The 20,862-nt window shown below is 37.5% G+C and overlaps 1 protein-coding gene across 1 annotated transcript in view; it reads left to right on the plus strand.

Moving 5' to 3' along the window:
* The first annotated feature begins 2,373 nt into the window (after window positions 1–2,373).
* The window catches only part of LOC124229026 (membrane-spanning 4-domains subfamily A member 4A-like), a 33,802-nt gene continuing 15,313 nt past the window's right edge, over window positions 2,374–20,862 (plus strand). The window contains exon 1 of the mRNA XM_046644152.1: window positions 2,374–2,447. The gene's annotated coding sequence lies outside the window, so the exon portion shown is untranslated. The remainder of the gene's footprint in view (window positions 2,448–20,862) is intronic.

The raw sequence follows: 20,862 nt of genomic DNA on the forward strand, positions 1-20,862 counted from the left end.
CAGAGCAAAAATTAATTAAATGAAATTGGAAACAGTAAGTCCAGGTACTGCCTACTTCCCATTCAGATGTGATATGGTGGCTTCTTGGCATGAATAATAATTTTTGAATGGATGCTGGAAATTGTCACATTTTGTGGTTGACTGCTCAAATTTTCTTTTTATCAAAGAGTATTGCCCTGTTTTGGGCAGGCGGTTAAGTTCAGTTTGATTCTTTTGAGACTTTGTAAGGCTTTTATAGGGAGAGTTTAGACTTGTTATGACTTTTGGCTAGTTTAGATTTATTACTAACACATAACAAAACTGAGCATGAAGGAGTTACAATTTCCCTGGTTTAGGGTGAAATCCTGCCTTGTAACCACAAGGTTAACGTGGGAAACAAAGTAACCAAAGTTTCTGAGCTTGCTTTGCAGAACAGCTGGAGGACCACTGATAAGAGAGCAGTTGCAGACAGCCCCAGCCCCACCTGACTAAGCATCACATAGGAGCATTGAGATGCTAAAATGACCAGTTGTCAATTTTAGACAGCACAGACTAAAAATCCACTGCATGCAACACAGAGAACACCACCCCCCCCAAATTTGCACATGTGATCCATGTAGAAATATGAAAAGCAGTCCTTCCTGTGCAGAGGATTCTTAGAACTCCAGCCCCAAAGCTACATGTCCCGTTTCTCTGCCTAAAACCCCGGATAAAAATCCTTCCCTTTTTCCCTTCAAGGAGGTGGATCTGAGTATGAACTCGCATCTCCTTGTCTGGCTGCCTTTCTATAATAAACATCTTTCCTTGCCGCTAGCCAGGCGTTCCAGTTATTGGCCTTCCTGTGTGGCAGGTAAATGAACCTGGTTATTCTTTGATAGGACTTTTGGAATTTCAGCCTGTAAATGTGTATTATTTGACAATAAATTTAAAAAGACTTTCTTGCAGATTTCAGAAACTCTGTCTCTGCTATAGCTACTTATTTTATGGTTCTCTGCACACTAATTCCAGCTGCCTCAGCTCCTTAAAACTCTGATCTCTATCTTCTCAGTGCAATAAGATCCAGAATCCATCTCCTTGAATCCATCTCCTTGACCATGGTCTGGAAAGATCCTTCATGCAGAAAATCAGAACAATTGTTATATTTACATTTGTTTCCATTTTCTCAATGTGGAAAGCCCTACATTGACTCCTGTCCAATGCCCACAAGTGTTTAAAATGTTTTCCAATTTTCTAATTGTGCAGAGTGGGAGAGGAAGTCTGGTTCCATAATGATTGGAAGAATCGTGCTTTAATTTTAAAAATATGCCAGTAAACAGAGATGGCTTTTCATCATTCTGTTGACTCTGTCTGGAAACCTCTTACTCTCCTTTGTCTAACAGTCCTTTAATTTGTCTGCCTCTTACTCATTCAGCAAGTCTCTAGTTAGATGTCCCTTCCTCCAGGAAGTCTTTTCTGCATCACCAGGGGTGGATTAACTGAGCTCCCTATATGCTCTCTTAGAATACTCTTGTTTACCTTACAGAGAACTGCTTTCCTGGATTATGATGGTATGTTTACTTGTGTGTATGTCCCATAATCTCGAGGGCAGGCACTCTATCCTTTTTCACCATTTTATTTGCAGCACATAGCACACTGCTTGGGTGATGGCAATTTTTCTCTAAGAGAATGTTGAATGAATGAGAACTGAACACCACTTTGCTTTCCTCCTCCCTATAAAGTAAATATTGATTTTATGTTGCAAATGAGGAATCTTAGCTTTAGAGAAATAACAAAGTCACGCACTAAGTGACTGGTATTGGGTTTGTCTTAGGCAAAGGCAAGCCTCTTTCTATGATACCAGCTTCCTCTTTGATTTAGAAAAGTGCCACATTAATTATTGCCATGCAAGAGACTTGTTGACATTCTACAGATATTCATCTCTACTGGTGGAAATTCATGCAAACAATACATTTAAGTTATGTATATAGTAACAACACACAGGTCTCCAGGGAGACAAGGAGAATGTGTGAAATTGTGAAAAGTGGCTTTTCAAATGATTTTTAAATGTCGTTAAATTAGTTCGTGTATACAAAGTCCTTTGAGCAGAGTCTGACATACAATAAATCCTCAACCACTGATCTCCACTGATATGTACCATATACACTGATATACCAGTAATAGTGGTAATAACCCCTATTATTTTCCTATAAAAGACTTTGTGAGGGAGTAACTGCTCATTCAGCAAATTTCACAACAGACTTCCACACCCATACTAGGGACACAGGCTCAGTTAGCACATCCGATTTAAAAAAGGAACTAATTGTGCAACTCAGAAATATTCAGCACCACCTTTGGCAACCAGACAAATTGCCAGAAGAGGAATGCAGAGGTGTGGAGTGGGGACAAGTTATTGTACCTGGACTGAAGGTACTTGCCTAGAGTTTCTGGCACTTATAAGACACCCGCAGACGTTGCTGGCTTGAAGAAAGGTAGGTCCAAGGACATGCCTTCCTAGGCTTTTGGGCTGATGGTTTCTACCTCCACTTGTTCTAAGATCCCAGGGAGTGGAATGAGAGAAGATGAGGTGACCTCCCATGGCACAAGCTGGTATTCTAGGTTGGGGTGGATTGAGTGCACCTTTAAATGTACGTTTGGGCTTTGGGGGAACAATGTTTGCTGCAGAGGACGGGGGTAAGGACAGGCTCCCAACACCTGATGCTGGATTAGGTTGTTTTAGTTCCTTTTGTTCTCTAAATCCCCAGGCTACCAGGAAACTGAAATCGATATTTCTGACTATCAACTAATTATTTCATGTACTCTTAATATCCTGTCCTCTATGGTCTTTGTTCTCTGTTTCTGAATTATTATTTTTAATTTAACATCTACAAAAATATCTACCACATGCAGAATTTGGTGTAAATTTTGTAGGGTAAATGTGTGGTCCCTAGTCCTATGGAGGCCCTGAGATAGATTGTGACGTGAGTCACTTCTCCAGCTATCTTTGGCACAATTCATGTGACACCAAAGGTAAAAACTGAAGATATTCATGAGGAAATTTGCTAATGAAAGAGACTGTAGATTCTTAGCACTCTTGGGATCACAAAGAAGCTTGAAGGCAATTGTTCCCAATGCATTCTTTCCTAGCAAGAGGTAAAGGAAACCCAGAGAGGGCAAATAACAAACCAACAGTCACACAAGTAGTAAAAGAGCCAGGAGTAGAAACCAGGGTTCTTGATTCCTAGTAGAGACCTTTTCTCTGCTCAGATAACCGTCTCTGCATTACCATCATCACCCTCCACCAAACCACCCAAGTTCAGGCCTCCTTATGCGTGTCTATTCTATCTTATCGGTTTGACAAGGAAGGAGATGTGGCCCCTCCTTGGCAATTGTGACCCATGAGGGGAATGGTGACATAAAGATAAGAAAACCAAAGATTGCTGTTGGTGCTGATCCACAAGGAGATTGGAGGCAGTCAAAGAAGACAGGGGGGGTTTCTAGCTTTCTCCACATCTGTAATAGCAACAACTACAACAAAAAGACACTGTACTCGTCAATGTCCCAATGTAATTCACAGATGATGGGATAAGAGTAGATTCAAAGTCTTCTCCAATCTGGGAGAAATGTGCCTCATCTTTATCTAATATTCTCTGTTCTTTTGGTTTCCTTGATATTTGAATACGGGAAAGTTAAGCCCTAGAGTATAAAAACAAATTATTTTCCTTGGGGAATTTACATTCTGGAGGTAATTAACACATGGATTTCTATGGTATGAAGGTAGGAGTAGTTATATGAACTTCTAGTCAGGGTTTTTAGAAAGAGAGAGCACCAGGTCTGAGTGACCAAGACCTGACATGTGTTACCACAGAACTATGGAGAGAACAGAAGAGTCATTTGGAAGCATTATTTTAATATAGTGTCTGCTCTGGGGAAGCTCAATCTTATTAAGTATAGAGAGGGAGAACTATCAGAGATGTTTGATATGACTGGACCTATATTTCATAAACACTCAGGCTGAAGGGATGTCTGAGAGGTCAATGCAGAGGTTCCTCTGCTTTAAAGAGAAGTAAACTAAAGAGAACCTTCAGCTGGATTAAGAAGAATTATTAGTACTTACCTTTACAACACTTTTGGCCTCTATGCTGTAAGAGAGAAATACCTAAGATTTCTTAAACTCCTCCTTACCATCATAGGTTGAGTAAGCCCTGTGTGGGGAATGGAGGATGTGGGGAGTTGTACCTGAGAGAAGGCAGAAACTGTAAAGCACTATCAGTGTGTGAGGAGATCAAATCTGGGGAAGGGAGGTGCTTTAGTTGTTTCAGGGTGTCTGTGGCAGGGGCAGAACATTCTTGGCAAGGGGTTCAACATGTGCAAATGCCCCTGTATAGGAATGAAATTACTGCTCTGGAAGTATTAAAATAAGTCAAGTGTATTTGTGGCTTCAAAAATCAAAAGAGAGAGATTCAAGGTAAGATTAGGATAATGGATGTGGGCTGAAGGAGCAGAGCTGCTCCTTCAACGACATTACCCATTTTAACTTTACAGTGAGGGCCCTGGCGTGCCAAGGGAGGATTTTAGAGAGGAGGGTGAGAGAATTATTTTTACACTTTAATATGATTACTCTGCCTACAAAGTGGAGAATGAGCTGGACATACATGCTCACAAGTGGACACAGGAGAACATTAAGAGGTTTTGACAATATTCTTGATAAAAATTGGATGATAGCTAAGTCTGAGGTTGTGGCAGAAGTGCCCAGATTTGAAATGATTGTGTAGGGCCTGAAGAACATGATTAATTTGGACATCGAGTGTGGGTAAGAGAAGGCATCAATGACAAACTTCCAAGTTTCTTATCAGGGAAACCTGAGCAAGTTGTTGGGCCTTCCATTAAGAAAAACACTTGGAATCCCATAATCCTCTTATGGTTCTTGTGACCTTTAGCTTTTGCCATTCTGTATTAGGAACTAATTGTAGCACTCTGAAATAATCTCCTCTACATACTTTTCATCGAACTACTAATTTTTGAAACAAAAATGTTAAAGAAGGCTAGATATCTTCTGTTTATGTCTTCTAATGTTCGAAGTGAAAATTTTCCCTACACCCCCCTGCAACAAGTCACTAAATGAAGATCAAATTATGTGATTTGTTGTAATGACTTTAAATTAGGTTCAGAGGGGCAGATCTGCCAGGAAAAACTGGATTCGAGGATGTGGATTAGATTGAAGGTCAAAAAGAAAGCTACCTATTTTATGCTCTTTTTTCTAAACTGAGATCTTGGGTTCCATTCTGGGGATGCTCAAGTATACAGAAAAGTCTAACTCACCTACTCAATGACATGTAATATGTAACCCATCTCACAAACCCAGTTATCATTGGGTCAGATTGATAAAGAGGAGAGTTACCTGGCCTGCCTCTATGTAGTCTTGTATGCAGCTTGTTCCATGAGAGCAGAAAACAGGGGACACCCCTGACCTTTCTGAACAATCTTTGAGACAAACTGCAAAAGAGAGGAAGCCTCAACCACTGATCATATGACACAATGAATACCATGCTCTGACAAATGATGTAAGTCCTTCTCCTCTACCTCTCCACCTCCCCTATGACAGGAACCAAGTGGATCAAGAGGATATAAGGAATAAAATCCTTCTCTAGCATGTCCTGGAATGGCGAAGTATTGGAAGTTTATGTTTTATTTATAAAGCCAAGAAATGGTTAAATAACAGTAGTAACAACACTAATAATAGTTAATATGCATTTAGTATTTGGTTTGTGACATGCACTGATTTAAATGCATAATCTCATTATTAAATTCCCACAAGGAGCAGGCAGTATTATTTACAGCATAGACTTCTAGAAACACAAGATTAAGTAGCTTGAATAAAGAGAGGCAAAGCTGGAATTTAAATCCAGGTGGTATAATTCCAGAGCCTCTTTGCTTAAGAAGATCCACTCTACTAGTCTGGTGAATGGAAGAACTATTTGGTTTGCACATTTGTTCACTCATCAACTGATGGACATTTGGTGTGTTTCCATCCTTTGGCCATTCTGGATAATACTGCTAACATAATGCATCAACAACTTTTCATGTGGACACATGTTTTCATTTCTGTTTGGTATCTATCTGGGAATGGAATTGTTGGGTCATATGTTAAGTCTCCCCTTAATGTTTTGAGCTACTGCCAAACTGTTTTCCAATGTGGCTGCACCAATTTTCTATCTCAGCATCAATATTTGATGGTTTCAATTTCTCCACATTCTCACCACCACTTCTTATGTCTGTCTTTATTTTTTCCATTCTAGTAGGTGTGAAGTGATATCTTTCTGTGGTTTTCATTTACATTTCTTTAATGACAAATGATGTTGAGAGTTTTTTCATGTGCTTAGCACACTATTTTCTTTGAAGGCATACCTATTCAAATTTTTTGCCCGTTTTAAGTTGGGTTATTTTTCCTTTTTATAATTGAATTGTATGAATTCTTTATATATTCTGGATACGAGTGCCTTATCGGCTATAAGATTTGCAAATATCTTCTCCCATTCTGTGAGTTGTCTTCTCACTTTCTTCGTGGTGTCCTTTGGAGTAGGAAAATTTCTAATTCTGAAGAAGTCTGATTTATCTGGTTGGGTTTTTCTTGGTTGCTTGAGCTTTTATTTTTATAGTTAAGAAATCATTGGCTAAACCAGGTTCACAAAGACTAACTCCTTTGTTTTCTTCTAATAGTTTTCTATTTTTAGCTCTTATATTTAGGTCTTTGATCTATTTTGAGTTAATATTTTGTTTGGCGTGAAGCAGTCTCTAACTTTGTTCTTTTACATTCTTTTACAATGAATTGGCATGTGTCCTTCTTCTCATCTTTCAAAGAGTCTTTGAAGAAAAGTTGTTATTTCTTTTTAAAATGCTTAAAAGAATCACCATTGAAATCATATGGCCATGGGCTTTCTTTGTGGAAATTTTTAAAATTCCTAATTTAATTTCTTGTTATAGATCTATATAGCTTTTGTATTTCTTCTTGATTGAGTTTCACTAGTTAGTGTCTCTATAGGAATATGACTATTTCATCTAAGTTATCTAATTTATTGGCATACAGTTGTTCCCAGAATTCCCTTACAGTTCTTTTATTTCTTCCCAGTTGGTAATCATGTTCCCTTTTTCATTTCTGATTTTAGTAATTTCTTCTCAGAATTTTTCTTGTTCAGTCTAGCTAAAGGTTTTCCAATTTTGTGGATCTTTTCAAAGAATACCGCAATCCACTGATTCATTATTCTTGTGACTGCTGTCTGGTTTTTGTTTGCCTGTTTGCTATTTTCTGTTTATCTGTTTAGTGACTCCTTGATCTCTTCTGTGAAGTCTGTGTTTTTTGTAATCTGTGGACATTGGACTTTCTGCTTGATTGACTTAATGACCAGCTAATGATTTAACAGATATCCTTAAGAGTCTTAAAATGTAAGTCTCTTATTCCTTTATGTTAGGCTGTGTGTGTGTGTGTGCGTGTGTGTATGCATTGGGGCAACTTCAGTATTTTAAAACTGTGTCTTAACCTTTCCTTCTTATTTGCACAGAGCCTTAAAGTGAGGAGCCAGGGACTTCTTAGGTCTTATACATATACACAACCCTGAACACATGCATGGCTTTCTAGATTTTCAGGGATCTATCAGGAACTTTTTAAAGCTCCCTGTATGTACCGCCTTCCTGCTTTTTTTCTTTTAGTTCTTTGTATTTAGCTTTTTCATTGCCCCAATTGCTACCACTGCCTCTGACAGCTGTGAATTAAACAATTCTGATGATTGCTTTTGACAAACACCTTGGGATTAGGGTTTCCTTCACTGAACGAAACTTACATCAGATCGAATAAGGAGAAGATCTATGAGTGGGGCTTTTCCAGATAGTTGTCAAGCAAACCCAATAGTGGCAATTTTCTGGGGATGAGGCTTTTGATTTCCAATCCTCTTCTAACCACTCCATAGCCTGTTATGCTACTGGTTTTTACAGCTGTCATGGTTCTAAGGCCTGTGCTTTTGAGGGATACCATGGAGAAGAGAGTTTGGAGAGAGGAATGGGAATCAGAAAAGTCAAAACAAGGCAAATATCAAAAAAAAAAAAAACACTAGAGAGAATCAATGAAATCAAGAGTTTGTTCTTCAAAAGATCTACACAACTGACAAAAATTTAGCTAGATTAGCTAAGACAAAAAGAAGACTCAAAAAAAATAAAATTAGAAATAAAAGAGAAGACTTTATTACCAATTTTACAGAAATAATACAAGGATTATAAGAGAGTAATATGAAAAATTTTACCCCCAAAAAATCAGGTAACCTAAATGAAATGGACACACTTCTAGAAACACACAACCTACCTACACTGGATCATAAATAAATAGAGAATAGGAAGAGTCCTACAGATAGTAAGGAAATTGAATGCATAATTAAAATCCTTCCAAAAAAGAAAAGCCAAGGACAAGATGGTTTTACTGGTGAAATCTACCAACATTTAAACAAGAATTAACATCAATCTTTTTTTGTGTTTTTTTAATTTTTCTTGCAGTAACATTGGATTATAACATTGTATAACTTTCAGATGTACATGATAATATATTTCAAATTCTGTGTAGATTACATCACGTTCACCACCCAAAGACTAATTATAATCTATCACCACACGTATGCCTAATCACCCCTTTTGCTCTCCCCTCTAGCAACCACCAATCCAATCTCTGTTTCTATGTGTTTGTTTGTCGTTGATAATCTTCTACTTGTGAGTGAGATTATATGGTATTTGACTTTCTCCCTCTGACTTATTTCACTCAGCATAACACCCTCAAGGTCCATCCATGTTGTCACAAATGGTCGGATTTCATCATTTCTTATGGCTGAGTAGTACTCCACTGTGTATAAATACCACATCTTCTTTACCCATTCGTCCCTTGATGGTCACCTAGGTCACTTCCAAGTCTTCATTATTTTGAATAATGCTGTGATGAATACAGGCATGCGTTTTTTATGCATTTGTGTTTTCAAGTTCTTTTGCTAAATACCCAGCAGTGGGATAGCTGGGTCATATGGTAGATCTATTCTTAATTTTCTGAGGAAATTCCATACTGCTTTCCATAGTGGCTGCACCAGTTTACACTCTTCACCAGGAGTGTACAAGTGTTCCCTTCTCCCCACATCCTCTCCAACACTTGACGTTTCCTGTCTTGTTAATTATAGCCATTCCGATCAGAGTGAGGTGATATCTCATTGTAGTTTTGATTTGCAATTCCCTGACAGTTAATGATGTTGAACATGTTTTCATGTACCTGTTGGCTATCTGTATATCTTCTTTGGAGAAATCTCTATTCAGATCTTTTGCCCACTTTTTATCGAGTTGTTGGGATTTTTGTTGTTGAGACGTATGAGTTCTTTGTATATTTTGGATGTTAACCTCTTAATTGATATATGGTTTGCAACTATCTTCTCCCAATTGTTAGGTTGTCTTTTCGTTTTGTTGATGGTTTCCTTTGCTGTGAAGCAGCTTTTTAGTTTGATGTTGCCCCATTTGTTTATTTTTTCTTTTGTTTCCCTTGCCCGTTCAGACACGGTACTTGAAAACATGCTGCTAAGACCAATGTCAAAGAGCATACTGCCTATGTTTTCTTCTAGAAGTTTCATGTTTTGAGTCTTACTTTCTAGTCTTTAATCCATCTTGAGTTGATTTTTGTGCATGGTGTAAGCTAATGGTCTACATTCATTCTTTTGCATGTAGCTGTCCAGTTTTCTCAACACCATTTATTGAAGAGATTCTCCTTTCTCCATTGTATGCTCTTGGCTCCCTTGTTGAAAATTATTTGTCCATATAGGGGTGGGTTTATTTCTAGGCTCTTGATTCAGTTCCATTGTCGTGTGTGTCTATTTCTGTGCCAATACCATGCTGTTTTGGTTGCTATAGGTTTGTAGATATTTTGAAATCAGAGAGTGTGATACCTCTGGCTTTGTTCTTTTTCCTCAGGATTCTTTTGACTATTCAGGGTCTTTCGTTGTTCCATATAAATTTTAGGATTCTTTTTCTACTTCTGTGAAAAATGTTGTTGGAACTTTGATCGAGATTGCATTGAATCTATAGATTGCTTTAGGAAGTATGGCTATTTTAACTATGTTAATTCTTCCAAGCAGAGAGCATGGAAAATATGCCCATTTCTTTGTGTCTTCTTCAATTTCCTTCAACAATGTGTTATAGTTTCCCATGTACAGATCTTTCGTGCCTTTGGTTAAATTTATTCCTAGGTATTTTATTCTTTTTGCTGCAATTATAAATGGAATTGTATTCTTAATTTCTCTTTCTGCTACTTCATTGCTAGTCTATAGAAATGCAACTGATATTTTTATGTTGATTTTGTATCCTGTGACTTGACTGTATTCATTTATTATTTTTAAAAGTTTTATAGTGGATTCTTTAGGGTTTTCTGTATATAAAATCATGTCCTCTGAAAATAGTGACACTTTCACTTCTTTTTTCCAATTTGGATCCCTTTTATTTCTTTTTCTTGCCTGATTGCTCTGGCTAGGACTTCCAATACTATGTTAAAAAAGAGTGGTGAAAGTGGGCATCCCTGTCTGGTTCCTGTTCTTAGAGGGATAGCTTTCAGTTTTTCTCCATTGAAAATGATATGAGCTATGGGTTTGTCATATATGGCCTTTATTACGTTGAGGTGTTTTCCTTTCTTACCCATTTTATTTAGAGTTTTTATCATGAATAGATGCTGTATCTTGTCAAATGATTTCTATCTATTGAGAAGATCATGTGAGTTTTACTCTTCATTTTGTTAATGTGGTGTATCACATTGATTGATTTGTGGATGTTGAACCATCTCTGCATCCCTGGAATAGAACCCACTTGGTCATGATGTGTGAACTTTTTAATGTATTGTTGTATTTGATGTGCTAGTATTTTGTTGAGGATTTTTGCATCGATGTTCATTAGTGACATTGGCCTGTAAGATTCTTTTTTTGTTATGTCCTTGTCTCGTTTTGGTATCAGGATAATGTTGGCTCTATAGAGTGAGTTAGGAAGCCCCCCCCCTTCCATTTTTTGAAAGAGTGTGAGAAAGATACGCATTAAGTCTTCTTTGAATGCTTGGTAGAATTCACCAGGGAAGCCATCTGGTCCCAGACTTTTATTTTTTGGGAGGTTTTTGATTACTGTTTTGATCTCCTTACTGGTAATTGGTCTGTTCAAATTCTCTACTTCTTCTCAATCTAGTTTTGAAAGGTTGTATGATTCTAAGGATTTATCCATTTCTTCTAGAATACCCAATTTGTTGGCATATAGCTTTTCATAGTATTCTCTTGTAATCTTTTGTATTTCTGAGGTGTCTGTTCTAATTTCTCCTCTTTCATTTCCGATTTTATTTATCTGAACTTTCTCTCTTTTTTCTTGTTGAGTCTAGGTAGAAGTTTGTCAATGTTCTATATCTTTTCAAGGAACCAACTCTTGGTTTCATTATTTTTTTCTGTTGTATTTTAGGTCTCTATTTCATTTATTTCTGCTCTGATTTCTCTTATTTCCTTCCTTCTGCTGATGTTGGGTTTGTTTGTTCTTCTTTTTCCACTTCCTTTAGGTGCACTGTTAGATTTTTTTTTGGATTTTTCTTGTTTGTTGAGGTAGGCCTGAATTGCTATAAACATTCCTCTTAGAACCGCTTTTGCTGTATCCCATAGATTTTGGCATGTCATATTTTCATTTTCATTTTTATCCAGGTATTTTTTTCATTTCTTCTTTGACTTCTCCATTGACCCAATCATAGTTCAGTAACATTTTGTTTAATCTCCACATTTTTGTGGCTTTTGTGCTTTTCTTCCTGTAGTTGATTTCTAGTTTCATACTTTTGTGGTCAGAAAAGATGCTTGGTAGTATTTCGATTTTTTTAAATTTATTGAGACTTGTTTTATGGCCTAATATGTGATCAATCCTGGAGAATGTTCCATGTGCATTTGAAAAGAATGGAATGTTCTATATATATCTACTAAGTCCTTCTGATCTAATGTGTCATCTAAGGCCAATCTTTCCTTATTGATCTTCTGTTTGGATGATCTGTCCGTTGGTTTAAGTGGGATATTAAAGTTCCCCAGTATTATTGTGTTACTGTCTATTTGTCCTTTTATACCTGTTAATAGTTGCTTTATATATTTAGGCGCTCCTATGTTGGGTGCATAGATATTTACAAGGCTTTTGCCTCTTGTTGGATTGTTCCCTTTATCATTATGTACTACCCTCCTTTGTCTCTTGTTACACTTTTTGTTTCAAAGTCTGTTTTGTCTGATATAAGTATTGCTACCCATGCTTTCTTTTCTTTGCCATTTGCATGGAGTATCTTTCTCCATCATTTCACTTTCAGTTTGTGAGTGTCTTTAGTTCTGAAGTGTGTCTCTTGTATACAGCATACATAGGAGTCATGTTTTTTATCCAATCAGCCACCCTATGTCATTTCATTGGAGCATTTAGTACATTGACATTTAAAGTAGCTATTGATAAAAATGTATCTATTGCCACTCTGTTACTTTTTTTCTGGGTGTTTTAGTAGTGCTTCTCTGTTCCTTTCTTCTTCCCTTGTTCTCTTCCTTTGTAGTTTGATGGCTTTCTTTAGTAATATACTTGATTTCTTTTCTCTTACTTATTTGTTTACTTATTATAGGTTTCTGGTTTGTGATTACCATGTGGTGTGTATAGAATATTCTACATATATTGCAATCTATATTGAGTTGATAGTCTCTTTATCTTGACCTCTTTCTAAAAGCTCTACTATCTTACTCCCCATCTGCATATTTTATGTTTTTGGAATGATATCTCATCTCTTGTTTTGTGTGTCTTTATCGATTACTCTCTTATCATTGAAATAGGTAATTTTAGTACTTTTGTCTTTTAACCTAAATATTATCTTCATAGGAGGTTGATCTGCTATCTTTACTGTATTTTAGCCTTTACCAGTGATTTTATTGCCTAGGGGTTTTTTTGTATAATTTTTTTACCCCTATTTGTGTTATTCTCTTTCACACTTAAATAAGTCCGTTCAGCATTTCTTGTAGAATTGGTTTCTTGGTGACAAAATACTTTAATTTTTGCTTGTCTGGGAAGCTCTTTGTCTCTCCTTCCATTCTGAATGATAACTTTGCTGGGTAGAGTATTCTTGGATGTAGTTTTTTTCTTTCAACACTTTAAGTATATCAAGCCATTCTCTTCTAAGCTGCATGGTTTTGACTGAGAAGTCCACCAATAGCCTTATGGGCTTTCCTTTGTATGTCACTTATTGTCTTCCCCTTGCTGCTTTTAGCATTCTCTCTTGATCTTTAATTTTGGGCATTCTAATTATAATGTGTCTTGGTGTGGGCCTCTGGGTGTTCATCTTGTTTGGTGTTCTCTGTGCTTCCTGTACTTGGATGTCTGTTTCCTCCCTAGGTTAGGAAAGTTTTCACCTATTATTTCTTCAAATAGATTCTCTGCCTCTTTGTCTTTCTCTTCTCCTTCTGGGACACCTTAATATGAATGTTAGTGAGCTTGATATTGTCCCAGACTTCCCTTAGATTGCTCTCATTCTTTTCAGTTCTTTTTTTGTTTTATCTGTTCAGCTTGGGTGATCTCCTGTAGTCTTTCTTCCATCTCCCTGATACATTCTTCCATATCATTTACTCTGCTCTTGAGTCCCTCTACTGAATGTTTCATTTCCATTATTGTATTCTTCATGTCTGATTGGTTGTTTTTTATATTTTCTAATTCTTTGTTGATGTTCTCACTGTGTTCATCCAGTATTCTCCCAATATCTGTGAGCATCATTATGAGTTTTTGTTTGAGCTCTTTCTGAGGTAAATTGCTTATTTCTGCTCCATTTAGTTCTTTTTCTGGGGGTTTGTCCTATTCCCTTGCTTGGAATGTATTCCTTTGCCTCCTCATTATGCCCCTTTCTCTGTGCTTATATCTATGTATTAAGTGAGTCAGTTATGTCTCCTGGTCTTGGGGAAGTGGCCTTATGTTAGAGATGACTTTGGAGGCCCAGCAATGTGCTTCTGTCTCATCACCAGTCCAAATGATGAAGAGTGACCCCTATTTGGGCTGCTTGCATCCTTCTGCTGTGGCTGGGTTGCTCTTACTACAAGTACCCAGGGAGTCTAGTCTTTCCCTCCCTGGTCAGTTATTTGTAAATTAGGTTTGGTGTGCTCCAGCACCATTGGCTACAAGGTTTAATAGTACACTCCTGTTGCACTTTTCCAGTTAGTTGAGTATGTACCCAGTTTAGCTAGTTGCTAGGCTCAGGGGCTTACAGTTGCTGTATGCCTCAGATGTGCAAGGTTGTTGTCAGCTCTCTTAGGATTGCAGCTTAGTGTGGCTGACCCTAGGTATGGGAGCACCCAATTGTTTCAGACTTTGGAAGGTGGAGCCAATCCTCTATGTCACTGATTGTGAAGCACAGGTCTTCTGCCACTGATAAGCCCCAGCTCCCACAGGTCCACACACACTGTCAACACAGCCCTGGTCCGTGCATACTTCTTGACCCCCTGGAGCATACACATTTGCCCAACTGCAGAGGCCCCACCTCTCCACCAACTCCCCCCACAGTTCATCTGGTCCTCACACAGGCCCTGCCCCACAGAAGTGGACACACTTATCTGCTCATAGAGGATTGAGGTACCCAGTCTATGCAGGCCAACAAGTAGCCTGAGGGCTTGCTGTTGGGTGGGGCCAGTCCCTAGGGCAGGTTGCCTTCTCCGGCAAAACTAGATTAAATCTGTTCCCTAGTGGGTGTGGCAGACCCCTGGGTTTACATGCCAGGGGAAGAACTCCAATGGCATCTGCCAACTTCTGAGTCAGTATGCCTGTACTAGGTCATAACAATGGCCGCCACCAATGTCTCAATCTCTGGAGAGGTCTCACTTTTCACCAAGATATACCCAGGGCCTACCAGGTGAGTCGCTTTTCACCAAAGTACTGTGCGGCTGTCTTTTTGGTGGTTTTTGGTTGCTCTCTGAGATGGGTGAATTTGTGCATGGGCCCATTAAGAATCAGGTTTCCTTGGCTTTTGTCCAATAGCTTCTCTGGCGGTATTCCCCCCTTGTGGTTAATAGCCAGCAAAGGCAGATAGTAGGACCCTCACTGGTGCTGTCTGAAGGATGCTTACAGCTGTAATGTGCCCCCTCTCAGGTCCCCACTACTCCAGGGATGGTTGCATACCTTAGGGTGACTTCCTCCCTGCCAGCTTTGAAGCTCTACCACATTGGAAGGTGGCTTTTTTCACTCTAGAGGGAATTTCTGCCTCTCCCTCCTCAGTCATGACTGTCCCTTGTTGAGGAGGTTCTTTTTATCCAGTTCTCAGTTTTCCCTCCAGGGTGCTTTCTCCAAGAATAGTTGTAAACTGGTTGAGTTTGTGGGAGGAGGTGAGTTCAGAATCTGCCTATGGTACCATATTGATAAGATCTCCTAGCACCAACCTTTATCAAACTCTCCCAACAATTCAAGAAGAGGGAACACCTCCTAAGTCATTCTATGAGGTCACCACTACTCTCCTTCTAAAGCCAGATAAAGTCATTACTATAAAACTACAGACCACTATTTCTTATGATTATTGATGCAAATATCTTCAAGAAAGTACTAGCAAACCAAATTCAACAGCATATCAAAGTGGTTATATAACATGACCAAGTGGGACTTATACTTAGAATGCAAGGATTGATAAACATATGAAAATGGATCAATATAATATACCATATTAACATAATGACAAAATCAATAACACATGATCATCTGAATTAATACAGAAAAAGCATTTCACAAAAGTCAACATCCTTTCATGATGAAAACATAGAAAAAACTAGCAATAGAAGGAAACTACCTCAAAATAATAAAGGCCATCTACGAAAAATGCACCATCAAGATCATACCCAACAGTAAAAGAATGAATGCTTTTCCTCTAAGATCAGGAGCAAGACAAGGATGCCTGCTTTTGCCACTTCTAATGAACATAGAAATGGAAGTCCTGGTCGGATTATTTAGGCAACAAAAAGAAATAAAAGTCATCCAAATTGGAAAGAAGGGAGTAAAATTATCTATTTTCACAGATGACTTGCTCTTATATGTAGAAAATGCCAAAGAGCCCATACACAAACAAAAAAATCATTAGAACTAAGGTATGAATTCAGCAAACTTGCAGGAAACAAAATCAGCACACAAAAATTACTTGCTTTTCTATACACTGACAATAAACAATCTGCAAGGGAAATTGAGAAAATAGTTTCATTTATAATAGTGTCAAAAAATATTTATGCATAAACTTAAGTATAGAGGTGAGACTTGCACACTGAAGACTACAAAACACTGCTGAAAGAAATTGAAGATGACACAAATAAATGGAATTATACCCCATGTCCATGGATTGGAAGATTTAATATTGTTACCATATAGGTACTGAATAGATTCAATGCAATACTTATCAAAATTCCAATGATATATTCTTTTGAAGAAATAGAAAAAATCCACCCTAAAATCCATATAGAGTCTTAGGGAATCTCAATAGCCAAAACAATCTTGAAAAATAAGAACAAATTTGAAAGTTTCATAATTCCTGATTCAAAAAATATACAAATCCATGATAATCAAAACAATGTGGCACTAGTTTAAAAATAGACACAGAGATCAATAGAATAAAAGCCCAGAAATAAATCCTCACATATATGGTCAAATGATATTCAACAAGGCTGCCAAGATCCTTAAATGAGGAAAGTACAGTCTTTTCAACAAATAGTGTTGGACTAATTAGGCAAATAAATGAAGGTGATGGGCCTGCCCCATGGTGTACTGATTAAGTTCAGCACACTCTGCTTCAGCAGCCCAGGTCCGCGGGTTCAGATCCTGGGTGCAGACCTACACCACTCGTCAGCCATGCTTTAGCAGTGACTCATATACCAAATAGAGGAAGATTGGGACAGATGTTAGCTTAGGGCAAAATGCCTCAAGCAAAAAGAGGAAGATTGGCAACAGGCGTTAGCTCAGGGTGAATCTTCCTCAACAACAACTAAAAGAAAAAAACCTCAAGTTGACCCTTAACTTATTCCACATATATACAAAAATTAATTCAAAATAGATTAAAGACCCAATTATAAGAGCTAAATTATAAAACTCTTAGAAAAAAAAGTATAGATTGAAATTTTCATGACATTAAATTTGGCAATGATTTCTTGGATATGACACCAAAAGAGTGGGAAACAATGATAAAAAATAGGTACATTGGACTTCATCAAAATTAAAAACTTCTGTTCATAAAAGTAGACTATCAACAGAGTGAAAAGGAATGGAATGGAGCACATGGAATGGAGAAAATATTTGCAAAACACATATCTGATATGAGGTTAATCTCCAGAATATATGAAGAACTCAACAACAAAGAAACCAATAAATCTGATTCAAAAATGGGCAAAATGCTTGATTAAACATTTCTCCGATAAGATATACAAGCGGACAATAAGCACGTGAAAGGATGCTCATCGTCACTAGCCATTAGGAAACTGCAAATCAAAACCACAATGTGATACCACCTCACACCTACTCAGAAGGCTATTGTCAAAAACAAATAAAGAAACAAACAAAAATTAACACTTATTTGGCAAGAATGTGGAGAAATTGGAACATTTGTGATTTGCTATTGGGAATGTAAAATAGTGCCACCACTGTGAAAAACAGTATGGTAATTTTTTTAAAAGTTATTGCATGGGAGATTTTGACCAGAACAATTAGGCAAGAAACAGAAATAAAAGATATACAAATTAGAACGGAAAAGCGAAACTCTCACTCTCTGCAGATGACATGATTCTATATATAGAAAACTCTAAAGAATCCATCAGAAAGCTATTAGAAATAATCAACAACTATAGCAAAGTTGCAGGGTACAGAATCAACTTACAAAAATCAGTTGTGCTTCTCTACTCTAATAACAAACTAGCAGAAAGAGAAGTCAAGAACACCAGCCCATTTGCAATTGCAACAAGAAGAATAAGTTATCTAGGAATAAATTTAACCAAAGAGGGGAAAGACCCAAACTATATAATGTGGGAAGCATTCCCCCAATCTAGCTGCCATTGTATTGTGACAAGGTCTGGCAATGGAAGGAGAATCGTGCAAGGCACTTCTCCAGGGAACATAATTCTTTAAGCAGAATCCTTTGTCCTCCTTTCTAAATCCTATTACTGATTAACGTCTTCCCTCTGTCCTGGAAGCCTTGTTAAAACAGGCAGAACTAGCAATAAACATATCTCAAAGAACAAACAACAGCCCCCAAGGATGAGGGGGTCTATATTCCGTTAATTATATACTCGCTGTCCTAACTTCTTTGAAGACTCTGAAACTACGTAACCTCTTCCTAAAAAATCGATATGTATGCTGCACATCTGGTATGTAGATAACCACCTTTGATTATCACCTTTAGTCACGCACTGCCCCTCATCTATTGTTCCCATGACGACAATAGTTAGACCACCTCGTGTGATTTTTTCCTATATAAGTGTACCCTGTCCCCGAAATAAATTGGACTTGCTTGCAACTGCATCGAGTCTCATGTCTAGCACTTACACTTTCGCCGACGCCGTCTCTCCCGTGGGAACCTGGACTTTGCCAAGGCTGGACCCCGGCAATATAAGACATTACTGAAAGAAATCAAAGAACATGTAAAGAAATGGGAAGATATTCCATGCTCATGGATTGGAAGAATAAACATACTTAAAATGTCCGTATTACCTAAAGCAGGCTACAGATTCAATGCAATCCCAATCAGAATCCCAATGACGTTCTTCACGGAAATAGAACAAGGAATCCTAAAATTTACATGGAGCAAAAAAAGACTTCAAATAGCCAAAGCAATCCTGAGGAAAAAAAACAAAGGTGGAGTCATCACAATCCCTCACTTCAAAATATACTACAAACCTATAGTAATCAACACAGCATGGTACTGGCAGAAAAACAGACACATAGATCAATGGAACAGAATTGAAAGCCCAGAAATAAAGCCACACATCTATGATCAGTTAATCATTGACAAAGGAGCCAAGAACATACTATGGAGAAAGGAAAGTCTCTTCCGTAAATGGTCTTGGGAACACTAGACAGCCACATGCAGAAGAATGAAAATAGGCCATTATCTTGCACCATACACAAAAATTAACTCAAAATGGATTAAAGACTGCAATCTAAGACCTGAAGCCATAGAACCCCTGAAAGAAAATATAAGCGGTATACTTTTTGATATCAGCCTTAGCAGTGTCTTTTCGAATGCCATGTCTACTCAGGCAAGGGAAACAAAGCAAAAAATTAGCAAATGGGACTTCATCAGACTAAAAATCTTCTGCAAGGCAAAGGAAACCGTAGAGAAAATGAAAAGACAACCCACCAACTGGGACAAAATATTTGAAAATCATGTATCTGACAAGGGGTTAATTTCCAAAGTATATAAAGAACTCATGAAACTCAACAACAAAAAAAGCAATCCAATAAAACAGTGAGCACAAGATATGAACAGACTTTTCTCTAAAGAAGATATACAGATGGCCAACAGACACATGAAATGATGTTCAACATCACTAATTACTAGGAAAATGCAAATCAAAACTACAATGAAATATTACCTTACACCTGTCAGAATGGCTATTATCATGAAGACAAGAAATAGCAGATGTTGGAGAGGATGTGGACAAAAGGGAACGCTCATACACTGCTGGTGGGAATGCAAACTTATCTAGCCACTATGGAAAATAGTATGGAGATTTCTCAAAAAATTAAAATCATATAATCCAGCTATCCCACTACTACTAGGAATTTATCCAAAGAACTTGAAGTCAACAATCCAAAGAGATTTATGCACCCTTATGTTCATTGCAGCATTATTCACAATAGCCAAGATGTGGAAGCAACCCAAATGCCCATCAACTCTAAAATGGCAAACTAACATGGTATATATATATATATATACCATATATACATACATATGTATACATATACATATACATACATATATATATATATACCATATATATATATACACATACACTCAGTGGAATACTACTTAGCCATAAAAAAGGCAAAATCATCCCATTTGCAACAACATGGATGGATCCTGAGGGTATGATGTTAAGTGAAATAAGCCAGAAAGAAAAATACTGCACGATTTCACTCATATATGGAAGATAAACAAACACATGGAGAAAGAGAACAGATTAGTGGTTACCAGAAGGGAAGGGGACTGGGAGTGGGCAAAAGGGGTAATGTGGCACATACGTATGGTGATGGATAAAAATTAGGCAACTGGTGGTGAGCACAATGCAGTCTATACTGAAATAGATAAATAATAACGTAGAAGGTGAATTTATACAATGTTATCAACGTTTATGATTTAAATAAAATAATTGAAAAAGAAATTAGTCTCAGAATTACCATACAGTAATCTGATCAAGCTATTCTACTTCTGGATATATACTCTAAAATAGTGAAAGCAGGGACTTGAACAGAAAATTGTATACCCGTGTACACAGCAATATCGTTCACAAGAGTCCAAAGTTGGATGCAACCCAAGTGCCCATTGGCTGATGCCTAGATAAATAAAATGTGGTTTAGATATACAATGGAATAATATTCAGCCTTAAAAAGAAAAGAAATTTTGACACATGACTATAACATGGGGTGAAGTTTGAAGACATTTTGTAAAGTGAAATATCTAGTCACAAAACAACAAATATTGTCTGATTCCACTTATACGAGATTCATAGAATAGTTAAATTCAGAGAGACAGAAAGTAGAATGGTGGTGGCCACAGGGCTAGGGGGAGGTGGAAATATGGAGTTAGTATTTAATCAATACGGTTTCAGCTGAGGAAGTTGAAAAACTTTTGGAGATGGAAGTGCTAGT

The sequence above is a fragment of the Equus quagga genome, chromosome 17, assembly GCF_021613505.1.
Source record: "Equus quagga isolate Etosha38 chromosome 17, UCLA_HA_Equagga_1.0, whole genome shotgun sequence".
Taxonomy (NCBI): Eukaryota; Metazoa; Chordata; class Mammalia; order Perissodactyla; family Equidae; genus Equus; species Equus quagga.